This window comes from Scyliorhinus torazame, chromosome 20 (genome assembly GCF_047496885.1).
Source record: "Scyliorhinus torazame isolate Kashiwa2021f chromosome 20, sScyTor2.1, whole genome shotgun sequence".
NCBI lineage: Eukaryota > Metazoa > Chordata > Chondrichthyes > Carcharhiniformes > Scyliorhinidae > Scyliorhinus > Scyliorhinus torazame.
In genome coordinates this window covers 93,705,976-93,718,234 of record NC_092726.1, presented here as the reverse complement: position 1 = coordinate 93,718,234, position 12,259 = coordinate 93,705,976, and positions in this window count along the sequence as shown.

Sequence of the window (12,259 nt, the reverse complement as noted above, 5' to 3'; positions counted from 1 at the left end):
ATCAGGACATGAAGGGGTGAGGACGTGAGAGGGTCAGTACGTGAGGGGGTCAGGACGTGAATGGGTCAGGACGTGAGAGGGTCTGTACGTGAGGGGTTCAGGACATGAAGGGGTCAGGACGTGAGAGGGTCAGTACGTGAGTGGGGTCAGGACGTGAGGGGATCAGGACGTGAAGGGGTCAGGACGTGAGAGGGTCAGTACGTGAGGGGGTCAGGATGTGAGGTGGTCAGGACGTGAGGGGGTCAGGACGTGAGGGGGTCAGGTCGTCAAGGGGTCAGGACGTGAGAGGGTCAGTACGTGTGGGGGTCAGGATGTGACAGGGTCAGGATGTGAGAGGGTCAAGATGTGAGAGGATGAGGACATGAGGGGGTCAGGATGTGAGAGGGTCAGTACGTGAGGGGGTCAGGACGTGAGAGGGTCAGTACGTGACGGGGTCAGGACGTGAGGGGGTCAGGACGAGTGGGGATCAGGACATGAAAGGGTCAGGACGTGAGGGTGTCAGGACGAGAGGGGATCAGGACGTGAGGGGGTCAGGACGTGAGGGGGTCAGGACGTGAGGGGATCAGGACGTGAGGGGGCCAGGACGTGAGGGGGTCAGGACGTGAGAGTGTCAGGACGTGAGGGGATCAGGACGTGAGGGGGTCAGGACGTGAGGGTGTCAGGACGAGAGGGGATCAGGACGTGAGAGTGTCAGGACGTGAGGGGATCAGGACGTGAGGGGGTCAGGACGTGAGGGGGTCAGGACGTGAGGGGATCAGGACGTGAGGGGGCCAGGACGTGAGGGGGTCAGGACGTGAGGGGATCAAGACGTGAGGGGGTCAGGACGTGAGGGGGTCAGGACCTGAGGGGATCAGGACGTGAGGGTGTCAGGACGTGAGGGGACCAGGATGTGAGGGGGTCAGGACGTGAGGGGGTCAGGACGTGAGAGGGTCAGGACGTGATTGGGTCAGGACTTGAGGGGGTCAGGAGGTGCGGGGTTCAGGACGTGACGGGATCAGGACGTGAGGGGGTCAGGATGTGAGGGGGTCAGTACGTGAGAGGCTCAGTACGTGAGTGGGGTCAGGACATGAGGGGATCAGGACGTGAAGGTGTCAGGACGTGAGAGGGTCAGTACGTGAGGGGGTCAGGACGTGAATGGGTCAGGACGTAAGTGGGGTCAGGACGTGAGGGGATCAGGACGTGAAGGGGTCAGGACGTGAGAGGGTCAGTACGTGAGGGGGTCAGGATGTGACAGGGTCAGGATGTGAGAGGGTCAGGATGTGAGAGGATGAGGACGTGAGTGGGTCAGAACGTGAGAGGGTCAGGACGTGAGGGGGTCAGGACGTGAGGGTATCAGGATGTGAGGGGGTCAGGATGTGAGAGGGTCAAGATGTGAGAGGATGAGGACATGAGGGGGTCAGGATGTGAGAGGGTCAGTACGTGAGGGGGTCAGGACGTGAGAGGGTCAGTACGTGACGGGGTCAGGACGTGAGGGGGTCAGGACGAGTGGGGATCAGGACATGAAAGGGTCAGGACGTGAGGGTGTCAGGACGAGAGGGGATCAGGACGTGAGGGGGTCAGGACGTGAGGGGGTCAGGACGTGAGGGGATCAGGACGTGAGGGGGCCAGGACGTGAGGGGGTCAGGACGTGAGAGTGTCAGGACGTGAGGGGATCAGGACGTGAGGGGGTCAGGACGTGAGGGTGTCAGGACGAGAGGGGATCAGGACGTGAGAGTGTCAGGACGTGAGGGGATCAGGACGTGAGGGGGTCAGGACGTGAGGGGGTCAGGACGTGAGGGGATCAGGACGTGAGGGGGCCAGGACGTGAGGGGGTCAGGACGTGAGGGGATCAAGACGTGAGGGGGTCAGGACGTGAGGGGGTCAGGACCTGAGGGGATCAGGACGTGAGGGTGTCAGGACGTGAGGGGACCAGGATGTGAGGGGGTCAGGACGTGAGGGGGTCAGGACGTGAGAGGGTCAGGACGTGATTGGGTCAGGACTTGAGGGGGTCAGGAGGTGCGGGGTTCAGGACGTGACGGGATCAGGACGTGAGGGGGTCAGGATGTGAGGGGGTCAGTACGTGAGAGGCTCAGTACGTGAGTGGGGTCAGGACATGAGGGGATCAGGACGTGAAGGTGTCAGGACGTGAGAGGGTCAGTACGTGAGGGGGTCAGGACGTGAATGGGTCAGGACGTAAGTGGGGTCAGGACGTGAGGGGATCAGGACGTGAAGGGGTCAGGACGTGAGAGGGTCAGTACGTGAGGGGGTCAGGATGTGACAGGGTCAGGATGTGAGAGGGTCAGGATGTGAGAGGATGAGGACGTGAGTGGGTCAGAACGTGAGAGGGTCAGGAAGAGAGGGGGCCAGGACGTGAGAGGTTCAGGACGTGAGGGGGTCAGGACGTGAGGGTATCAGGATGTGAGGGGGCCAGGACGTGAGGGGGTCAGGACGTGAGGGGGTCAGGATGTGAGAGAGTCAGTACGTGAGGGGGTCAGGATGTGAGAGAGTCAGTACGTGAGGGGGTCAGGACGTGAGGGGGTCAGGACGTGAGGGGGTCAGGACGTGAGGGTGTCAGGACGAGAGGGGATCAGGACGTGAGAGTGTCAGGACGTGATGGGGTCAGGACCTGAGGGGATCATGACGTGAGGGGGTCAGGATGTGAGGGGATCAGGACGTGAGGGTGTCAGGACGTGAGGGGGTCAGGACGTGAGGGGATCAGGACGTGAGGGGGCCAGGACGTGAGGGGGTCAGGACGTGAGGGGATCAGGACGTGAGGGGGTCAGGACGTGAGGGGGTCAGGACCTGAGGGGATCAGGACGTGAGGGTGTCAGGACGTGAGGGGACCAGGATGTGAGGGGGTCAGGACGTGAGGGGGTCAGGACGTGAGAGGGTCAGGACGTGAGGGGGTCAGGACTTGAGGGGGTCAGGAGGTGCGGGGGTCAGGACGTGACGGGATCAGGACGTGAGGGGGTCAGGATGTGAGGGGGTCAGTACGTGAGAGGCTCAGTACGTGAGTGGGGTCAGGACGTGAGGGGATCAGGACGTGAAGGGGTCAGGACGTGAGAGGATCAGTACGTGAGGGGGTCAGGACGTGAATGGGTCAGGACGTGAGAGGGTCAGTACGTGAGGGGATCAGGATGTGAAGGGGTCAGGACGTGAAGGGGTAAGGACGTGAGAGGGTCAGTACGTGAGGGGGTCAGGATGTGAGGTGGTCAGGACGTGAGGGGGTCAGGACGTGAGAGGGTCAGGACGTGATGGGATCAGGACGTGAGAGGGTCAGGACGTGAGGTGGTCAGGACGTGAGGGGGTCAGGACGTGAAGGGGTCAGGACGTGAGAGGATCAGGACGTGAGGGGGTCAGGACGTGAGGGGGTCAGGACGTGAGGGGATCAGGACGTGATGGGGTCAGGACATGAGGGGGTCAGGACGTGAGGGGGTCAGGACGTGAGGTGTCAGGATGAGAGAGGGTCAGTACCTGAGAGGGTCAGGACGTGAGAGGGTCAGGACGTGAGAGGGTCAGGACGTGAGGGGGTCAGGACGTGAGGGGGTCAGGACGTGAGGGGGTCAGGAGGTGCGGGGGTCAGGACGTGAGGGGGTCAGGACGTGAGAGGTTCAGGACGTGAGGGGGTCAGGACGTGAGGGTATCAGGATGTGAGGGGGCCAGGACGTGAGGGGATCAGGACATGAGAGGGTCAGGACGTGAGGGGGTCAGGACGTGAGGGGGCCAGGACGTGAGGGGGTCAGGACGTGAGGGGATCAGGACGTGAGGGGGTCAGGACGTGAGGGGGTCAGGACGTGAGGGGATCAGGACGTGAGGGGACCAGGATGTGAGGGGGTCAGGACGTGAGGGGGTCAGGACGTGAGAGGGTCAGGACGTGAGGGGGTCAGGACTTGAGAGGGTCAGGACGTGATGGGGTCAGGACGTGATGGGGTCAGGACGTGAGGGGATCAGGACGTGAGGGGGTCAGGACGTGAGGGGGTCAGGGAGTGAGGGGTTCAGGACGTGAGGGGGTCAGGACCTAAGGGGGTCAGGACGTGAAGGGGTCAGAACGTGAGGGGGTCAGGACGTGAGGGGATCAGAACGTGATGGGGTCAGGACATGAGGGGGTCAGGACGTGAGGGGGTCAGGACGTGAGAGGGTCAGGAGGTGAGGGGGTCAGGACGTGAGGGGGTCAGGAGGTGAGGGGGTCAGGACGTGAGGGGGTCAGGACGTGAGGGGGTCAGGAGGTGCGGGGGTCAGGACGTGACGGGATCAGGACGTGAGAGGGTCAGTACGTGAGTGGGGTCAGGACGTGAGGGGATCAGGACGTGAAGGGGTCAGGACGTGAGAGGGTCAGTACGTGAGTGGGGTCAGGACGTGAGGGGATCAGGACATGAAGGGGTCAGGACGTGAGAGGGTCAGTACGTGAGGGGGTCAGGATGTGAGGTGGTCAGGACGTGAGGGGGTCAGGACGTGAGAGGGTCAGGACGTGAGGTGGTCAGGACGTGAGGGGATCAGGACGTGAGAGGGTCAGGACGTGAGGGTATCAGGATGTGAGGGGGCCAGGACGTGAGGGGATCAGGACATGAGAGGGTCAGGACGTGAGGGGGTCAGGACGTGAGAGGGTCAGGACGTGAGGTGGTCAGGACGTGAGAGGTTCAGGACGTGAGGGGGTCAGGACGTGAGGGTATCAGGATGTGAGGGGGCCAGGACGTGAGGGGATCAGGACATGAGAGGGTCAGGACGTGAGGGGGTCAGGACGTGAGGGGGTCAGGATGTGAGAGAGTCAGTACGTGAGGGGGTCAGGACGTGAGAGGGTCAGTACGTGACGGGGTCAGGACGTGAGGGGGTCAGGACGAGAGGGGATCAGGACATGAGAGGGTCAGGACGTGAGGGTGTCAGGACGAGAGGGGATCAGGACGTGAGAGTGTCAGGACGTGATGGGGTCAGGACCTGAGGGGATCATGACGTGAGGGGGTCAGGATGTGAGGGGATCAGGACGTGAGGGTGTCAGGACGTGAGGGGGTCAGGACGTGAGGGGATCAGGACGTGAGGGGGCCAGGACGTGAGGGGGTCAGGACGTGAGGGGATCAGGACGTGAGGGGGTCAGGACGTGAGGGGGTCAGGACCTGAGGGGATCAGGACGTGAGGGTGTCAGGACGTGAGGGGACCAGGATGTGAGGGGGTCAGGACGTGAGGGGGTCAGGACGTGAGAGGGTCAGGACGTGAGGGGGTCAGGACTTGAGGGGGTCAGGAGGTGCGGGGGTCAGGACGTGACGGGATCAGGACGTGAGGGGGTCAGGATGTGAGGGGGTCAGTACGTGAGAGGCTCAGTACGTGAGTGGGGTCAGGACGTGAGGGGATCAGGACGTGAAGGGGTCAGGACGTGAGAGGGTCAGTACGTGAGGGGGTCAGGATGTGAGGTGGTCAGGACGTGATGGGGTCACGACGTGAGAGGGTCAGGATGTGATGGGATCAGGACGTGAGAGGGTCAGGACGTGAGGTGGTCAGGACGTGAGGGGGTCAGGACGTGAAGGGGCCAGGACGTGAGAGGATCAGGACGTGAGGGGGTCAGGACGTGAGGGGGTCAGGACGTGAGGGGATCAGGACGTGATGGGGTCAGGACATGAGGGGGTCAGGACGTGAGGGGGTCAGGACGTGAGGTGTCAGGATGAGAGAGGGTCAGTACCTGAGAGGGTCAGGACGTGAGAGGGTCAGGACGTGAGGGGGTCAGGATGTGAGGGGGTCAGGACGTGAGGGGGTCAGGAGGTGCGGGGGTCAGGACGTGAGGGGGTCAGGACGTGAGAGGTTCAGGACGTGAGGGGGTCAGGACGTGAGGGTATCAGGATGTGAGGGGGCCAGGACGTGAGGGGATCAGGACATGAGAGGGTCAGGACGTGAGGGGGTCAGGACGTGAGGGGGTCAGGATGTGAGAGAGTCAGTACGTGAGGGGGTCAGGACGTGAGAGGGTCAGTACGTGAGGGGGTCAGGACGTGAGGGGGTCAGGACGAGAGGGGATCAGGACATGAGAGGGTCAGGACGTCAGGGTGTCAGGACGAGAGGGGATCAGGACATGATGGGGTCAGGACCTGAGGGGATCAGGACGTGAGGGGGTCAGGACGTGAGGGGATCAGGACGTGAGGGGGTCAGGACGTGAGAGGGTCAGGACGTGAGGGGGTCAGGACGTGAGGGGATCAGGACGTGAGGGGGCCAGGACGTGAGGGGGTCAGGACGTGAGGGGATCAGGACGTGAGGGGGTCAGGACGTGAGGGGGTCAGGACGTGAGGGGATCAGGACGTGAGGGGACCAGGATGTGAGGGGGTCAGGACGTGAGGGGGTCAGGACGTGAGAGGGTCAGGACGTGAGGGGGTCAGGACTTGAGAGGGTCAGGACGTGAGAGTGTCAGGACGTGATGGGGTCAGGACGTGAGGGGATCAGGACGTGAGGGGGTCAGGACGTGAGGGGGTCAGGGAGTGAGGGGTTCAGGACGTGAGGGGGTCAGGACCTAAGGGGGTCAGGACGTGAAGGGGTCAGAACGTGAGGGGGTCAGGACGTGAGGGGATCAGAACGTGATGGGGTCAGGACATGAGGGGGTCAGGACGTGAGGGGGTCAGGACGTGAGAGGGTCAGGAGGTGAGGGGGTCAGGACGTGAGGGGGTCAGGAGGTGAGGGGGTCAGGACGTGAGGGGGTCAGGACGTGAGGGGGTCAGGAGGTGCGGGGGTCAGGACGTGACGGGATCAGGACGTGAGAGGGTCAGTACGTGAGTGGGGTCAGGACGTGAGGGGATCAGGACGTGAAGGGGTCAGGACGTGAGAGGGTCAGTACGTGAGTGGGGTCAGGACGTGAGGGGATCAGGACATGAAGGGGTCAGGACGTGAGAGGGTCAGTACGTGAGGGGGTCAGGATGTGAGGTGGTCAGGACGTGAGGGGGTCAGGACGTGAGAGGGTCAGGACGTGAGGTGGTCAGGATGTGAGGGGATCAGGACGTGAGAGGGTCAGGACGTGAGGTGGTCAGGACGTGAAGGGGTCAGGACGTGAGAGGATCAGTACGTGAGGGGGTCAGGATGTGAGGGGATCAGGACGTGAGAGGGTCAGGACGTGAGGGGGTCAGGACGTGAGGGGGTCAGGACGTGAAGGGGTCAGGACGTGAGAGGGTCAGTACGTGAGGGGGTCAGGATGTGACAGGGTCAGGATGTGAGAGGGTCAGGATGTGAGAGGATGAGGACGTGAGTGGGTCAGGACGTGAGAGGGTCAGGACGTGAGGGGGCCAGGACGTGAGAGGTTCAGGACGTGAGGGGGTCAGGACGTGAGGATATCAGGATGTGAGGGGGCCAGGACGTGAGGGGAACAGGAGATGAGAGGGACAGGACGTGAGGGGGTCAGGACGTGAGGGGGTCAGGATGTGAGAGAGTCAGTACGTGAGGGGGTCAGGACGTGAGAGGGTCAGGACGTGAGAGGGTCAGTACGTGAGTGGGTCAGGACGAGAGGGGATCAGGACATGAGAGGGTCAGGACGTGAGGGTGTCAGGACGAGAGGGGATCTGGACGTGAGGGGTCAGGACGTGAGGGGATCAGGACGTGAATGGGTCAGGACGTGAGAGGGTCAGGACGTGAGGGGCTCAGGGCGTGAGGGGATCAGGACGTGAAGGTGTCAGGACGTGAGAGGGTCAGGACGTGAGAGGGTCAGTACGTGAGGGGGTCACGACGTGAATGGGTCAGGACGTGAGAGGGTCAGTACGTGAGGGGATCAGGACGTGAAGGGGTCAGGACGTGAGAGGGTCAGTACGTGAGGGGGTCAGGATGTGGGGTGGTCAGGACGTGAGGGGGTCAGGAGGTGAGAGGGTCAGGACGTGAGGGGATCAGGACGTGAGAGGGTCAGGACGTGAGGTGGTCAGGACTTGAGGGGGTCAGGACGTGAGGGGATCAGGACGTGAGGGGATCAGGATGTGAGGGAGTCAGGACGTGAGAGGGTCAGTACGTGAGGGGGTCCGGATGTGACAGGGTCAGGATGTGAGAGGGTCAGGATGTGAGAGGATGAGGACGTGAGTGGGTCAGGACGTGAGGGGGTCAGGACGTGAGGGTATCAGAACGTGAGGGGATCAGGACGTGAGGGGATCAGGATGTGAGGGGGTCCGGATGTGAGATAGTCAGTACGTGAGGAGGTCAGGACGTGAGAGGGTCAGTACGTGAGGGGGTCAGGACGAGAGGGGATCAGGACATGAGAGGGTCAGTACGTGAGGGGGTCAGGACGTGAGGGGGTCAGGACGTGAGGGGGTCAGGACGTGATGGGGTCAGGACCTGAGGGGATCAGGACCTGAGGGGGTCAGGATGTGAGGGGATCAGGACGTGAGGGGGTCAGGGATTGAGGGGTTCAGGACGTGAGGGGGTCAGGACGTAAGGGGATCAGGACGTGAGGGGGTCAGAACGTGAGGGTGTCAGAACGTGAGGGGGTCAGGACGTGAGGGGGGCAGGATGTGAGGGGATCAGGACGTGAGGGGATCAGGACGTGAGGGGATCAGGACATGAGGGGGTCAGGATGTGAGGGGATCAGGACGTGAGGTGGTCATGACGTGAGAGGGTCAGGACGTAAGGGGGTCAGGACGTGAGGGGGTCAGAACGTGAGGGGATCAGGATGTGAGGGGGTCATGACGTGAGAGGGTCAGGACGTAAGGGGGTCAGGACGTGAGGGGGACAGAACGTGTGGGGGTCATGACGTGAGAGGGTCAGGACGTGAGGGGGTCAGGACGTGAGGGGGTCATGACGTGAGAGGGTCAGGACGTGAGGGGGTCAGGATGTGAGACGGTCAGGACATGAGGGGGTCAGGACGTGAGGGTGTCAGGACGTGAGGGGGTCAGGATGTGAGGGGATCAGGACGTGCAGGGGTCAGGACGTGAGGGGGTCAGGACGTAAGGGGGTCAGGACGTGAGGGGGTCAGGACGTGTGGGGGTCAGGACGTGAGGGGGTCAGGATGTGAGGGGATCAGGACGTGCGAGGGTCAGGACGTGAGGGGGTCAGGACGTGAGAGGGTCAGGACGTTAGGGGGTCAGGACGTGAGAGGGTCAGTACGTGAGGGGGTCAGGATGTGACAGGGTCAGGACGTGAGGGGGTCAGGACGTGAGCGGGTCAGGACGTGAGAGGGTCAGTACGTGAGGGGGTCAGGATTTGAGGGGATCAGGACGTGAGGGGGTCAGGACGTGAAGGGGTCAGGACGTGAGAGGGTCAGTACGTGAGGGGGTCAGGATGTGACAGGGTCAGGACGTGAGGGGGTCAGGACGTGAGGGGGTCAGGACGTGAGAGGGTCAGTACGTGAGGGGGTCAGGATGTGACAGGGTCAGGACGTGAGGGGGTCAGGACGTGAGGGGGTCAGGACGTGAGGGTGTCAGGACGAGAGGGGATCAGGACGTGAGAGTGTCAGGACGTGATGGGGTCAGGACGTGAGGGGGTCTGGATGTAAGGGGGTCAGGATGTGAGGGGATCAGGACGTGCGGGGGTCAGGACGTGAGGGGGTCAGGACGAGAGGGGATCTGGACGTGAGGGGTCAGGACGTGAGGGTGTCAGGACGAGAGGGGATCTGGACGTGAGGGGGTCAGGACGTGAGGGGGTCAGGACGTGAGGGGGTCAGAACGTGAGGGGGTCAGTACGTGAGGGGGTCAGGATGTGACAGGGTCAGGACGTGTGGGGGTCAGGACGTGAGGGGGTCAGGACGTGAGAGGTTCAGTACGTGAGGGGGTCAGGATGTGAGGGGATCAGGACGTGAGAGGGTCAGGACGTGAGGGGGTCATGACGTGAAGGGGTCAGGACGTGAGAGGGTCAGTACGTGAGGGGGTCAGGATGTGACAGGGTCAGGCCGTGAGGGGGACAGGACGTGAGGGGGTCATGACGTGAGAGGGTCAGTACGTGAGGGGGTCAGGATGTGACAGGGTCAGGACGTGAGGGGGTCAGGACGTGAGGGGGTCAGGACGTGAGGGGGTCAGGACGAGAGGGGATCAGGACATGAGAGGGTCAGGACGTGAGGGTGTCAGGACGAGAGGGGATCAGGACGTGAGAGTGTCAGGACGTGATGGGGTCAGGACCTGAGGGGATCAGGACGTGAGGGGGTCAGGATGTGAGGGGATCAGGACGTGCGGGGGTCAGGACGTGAGGGGGTCAGGACGTAAGGGGGTCAGGACGTGAGGGGGTCAGAACGTGTGGGGGTCAGGACGTGAGGGGGTCAGGACGTGAGAGGGTCAGGATGTGAGGGGATCAGGACGTGAGGGGATCAGGACGTGAGGGGATCAGGACCTGCGAGGGTCAGGACGTGAGGGGGTCAGGACGTGAGTGGGTCAGGACGTGAGGGGGTCATGACGTGAGAGGGTCAGGACGTGAGGGGGTCAGGATGTGAGACGGTCAGGACGTGAGGGGATCAGGACGTGAGGGGATCAGGACGTGAGGGGGTCAGGATGTGAGGGGATCAGGACGTGAGGGGGCAGGACGTGAGGGGTCAGGACGTGAGGGGGTCTGGGCGTGAGGGGGTCAGGACGTGAGGGGATCAGGAACTGAGGGGATCAGGACGTGAGGGGTCAGGATGTGAGAGGGTCAGGACGTGAGGGGGTCAGGACGTGAGTGGGTCAGGACGTGAGGGGTCAGGATGTGAGAGGGTCAGGACGTGCGCGGGTCAAGACGTGAGGGGGTCAGGACCTAAGGGGGTCAGGAGGTGAGGGGGTCAGAACGTGAGGGGGTCAGGACGTGAGGGGATCAGGACGTGATGAGGTCAGGACATGAGGTGGTCAGGACTTGAGGGGGTCAGGACGTGAGGGGATCAGGACGTGAGGTGTCAGGATGTGAGAGGGTCAGTACCTGAGAGGGTCAGGACATGAGAGGGTCAGGACGTGAGGGGGTCAGGGCGTGAGGGGGTCAGGACGTGAGGGGGTCAGGAGGTGCGGGGGTCAGGACGTGAGGGGATCAGGACGTGAGAGGGTCAGTACGTGAGAGGGTCAGTACGTGAGTGGGGTCAGGACGTGAGGGGATCAGGACGTGAAGGTGTCAGGACGTGAGAGGGTCAGGAGGTGAGAGGGTCAGTACGTGAGGGGATCAGGACGTGAATGGGTCAGGACGTGAGAGGGTCAGGACGTGAGGGGCTCAGGGCGTGAGGGGATCAGGACGTCAAGGTGTCAGGACGTGAGAGGGTCAGGACGTGAGAGGGTCAGTACGTGAGGGGGTCACGACGTGAATGGGTCAGGACGTGAGAGGGTCAGTACGTGAGGGGATCAGGACGTGAAGGGGTCAGGACGTGAGAGGGTCAGTACGTGAGGGGGTCAGGATGTGGGGTGGTCAGGACGTGAGGGGGTCAGGAGGTGAGAGGGTCAGGACGTGATGGGATCAGGACGTGAGAGGGTCAGGACGTGAGGTGGTCAGGACTTGAGGGGGTCAGGACGTGAGGGGTTCAGGACGTGAAGGGGTCAGGACGTGAGGGGATCAGGACGTGAGGGGATCAGGATGTGAGGGAGTCAGGACGTGAGAGGGTCAGTACGTGAGGGGGTCCGGATGTGACAGGGTCAGGATGTGAGAGGGTCAGGATGTGAGAGGATGAGGACGTGAGTGGGTCAGGACGTGAGGGGGTCAGGACGTGAGGGTATCAGAACGTGAGGGGATCAGGACGTGAGGGGATCAGGATGTGAGGGGGTCCGGATGTGAGAGAGTCAGTACGTGAGGGGGTCAGGACGTGAGAGGGTCAGTACGTGAGGGGGTCAGGACGAGAGGGGATCAGGACATGAGAGGGTCAGTACGTGAGGGGGTCAGGACGTGAGGGGGTCAGGACGTGAGGGGGTCAGGACGTGATGGGGTCAGGACCTGAGGGGATCAGGACCTGAGGGGGTCAGGATGTGAGGGGATCAGGACGTGAGGGGGTCAGGGATTGAGGGGTTCAGGACGTGAGGGGGTCAGGACGTAAGGGGATCAGGACGTGAGGGGGTCAGAACGTGAGGGTGTCAGAACGTGAGGGGGTCAGGACGTGAGGGGGGCAGGATGTGAGGGGATCAGGACGTGAGGGGATCAGGACGTGAGGGGATCAGGACATGAGGGGGTCAGGATGTGAGGGGATCAGGACGTGAGGTGGTCATGACGTGAGAGGGTCAGGACGTAAGGGGGTCAGGACGTGAGGGGGTCAGAACGTGAGGGGATCAGGATGTGAGGGGGTCATGACGTGAGAGGGTCAGGACGCAAGGGGGTCAGGACGTGAGGGGGTCAGAACGTGTGGGGGTCATGACGTGAGAGGGTCAGGACGTGAGGGGGTCAGGACGTGAGGGGGTCATGACGTGAGAGG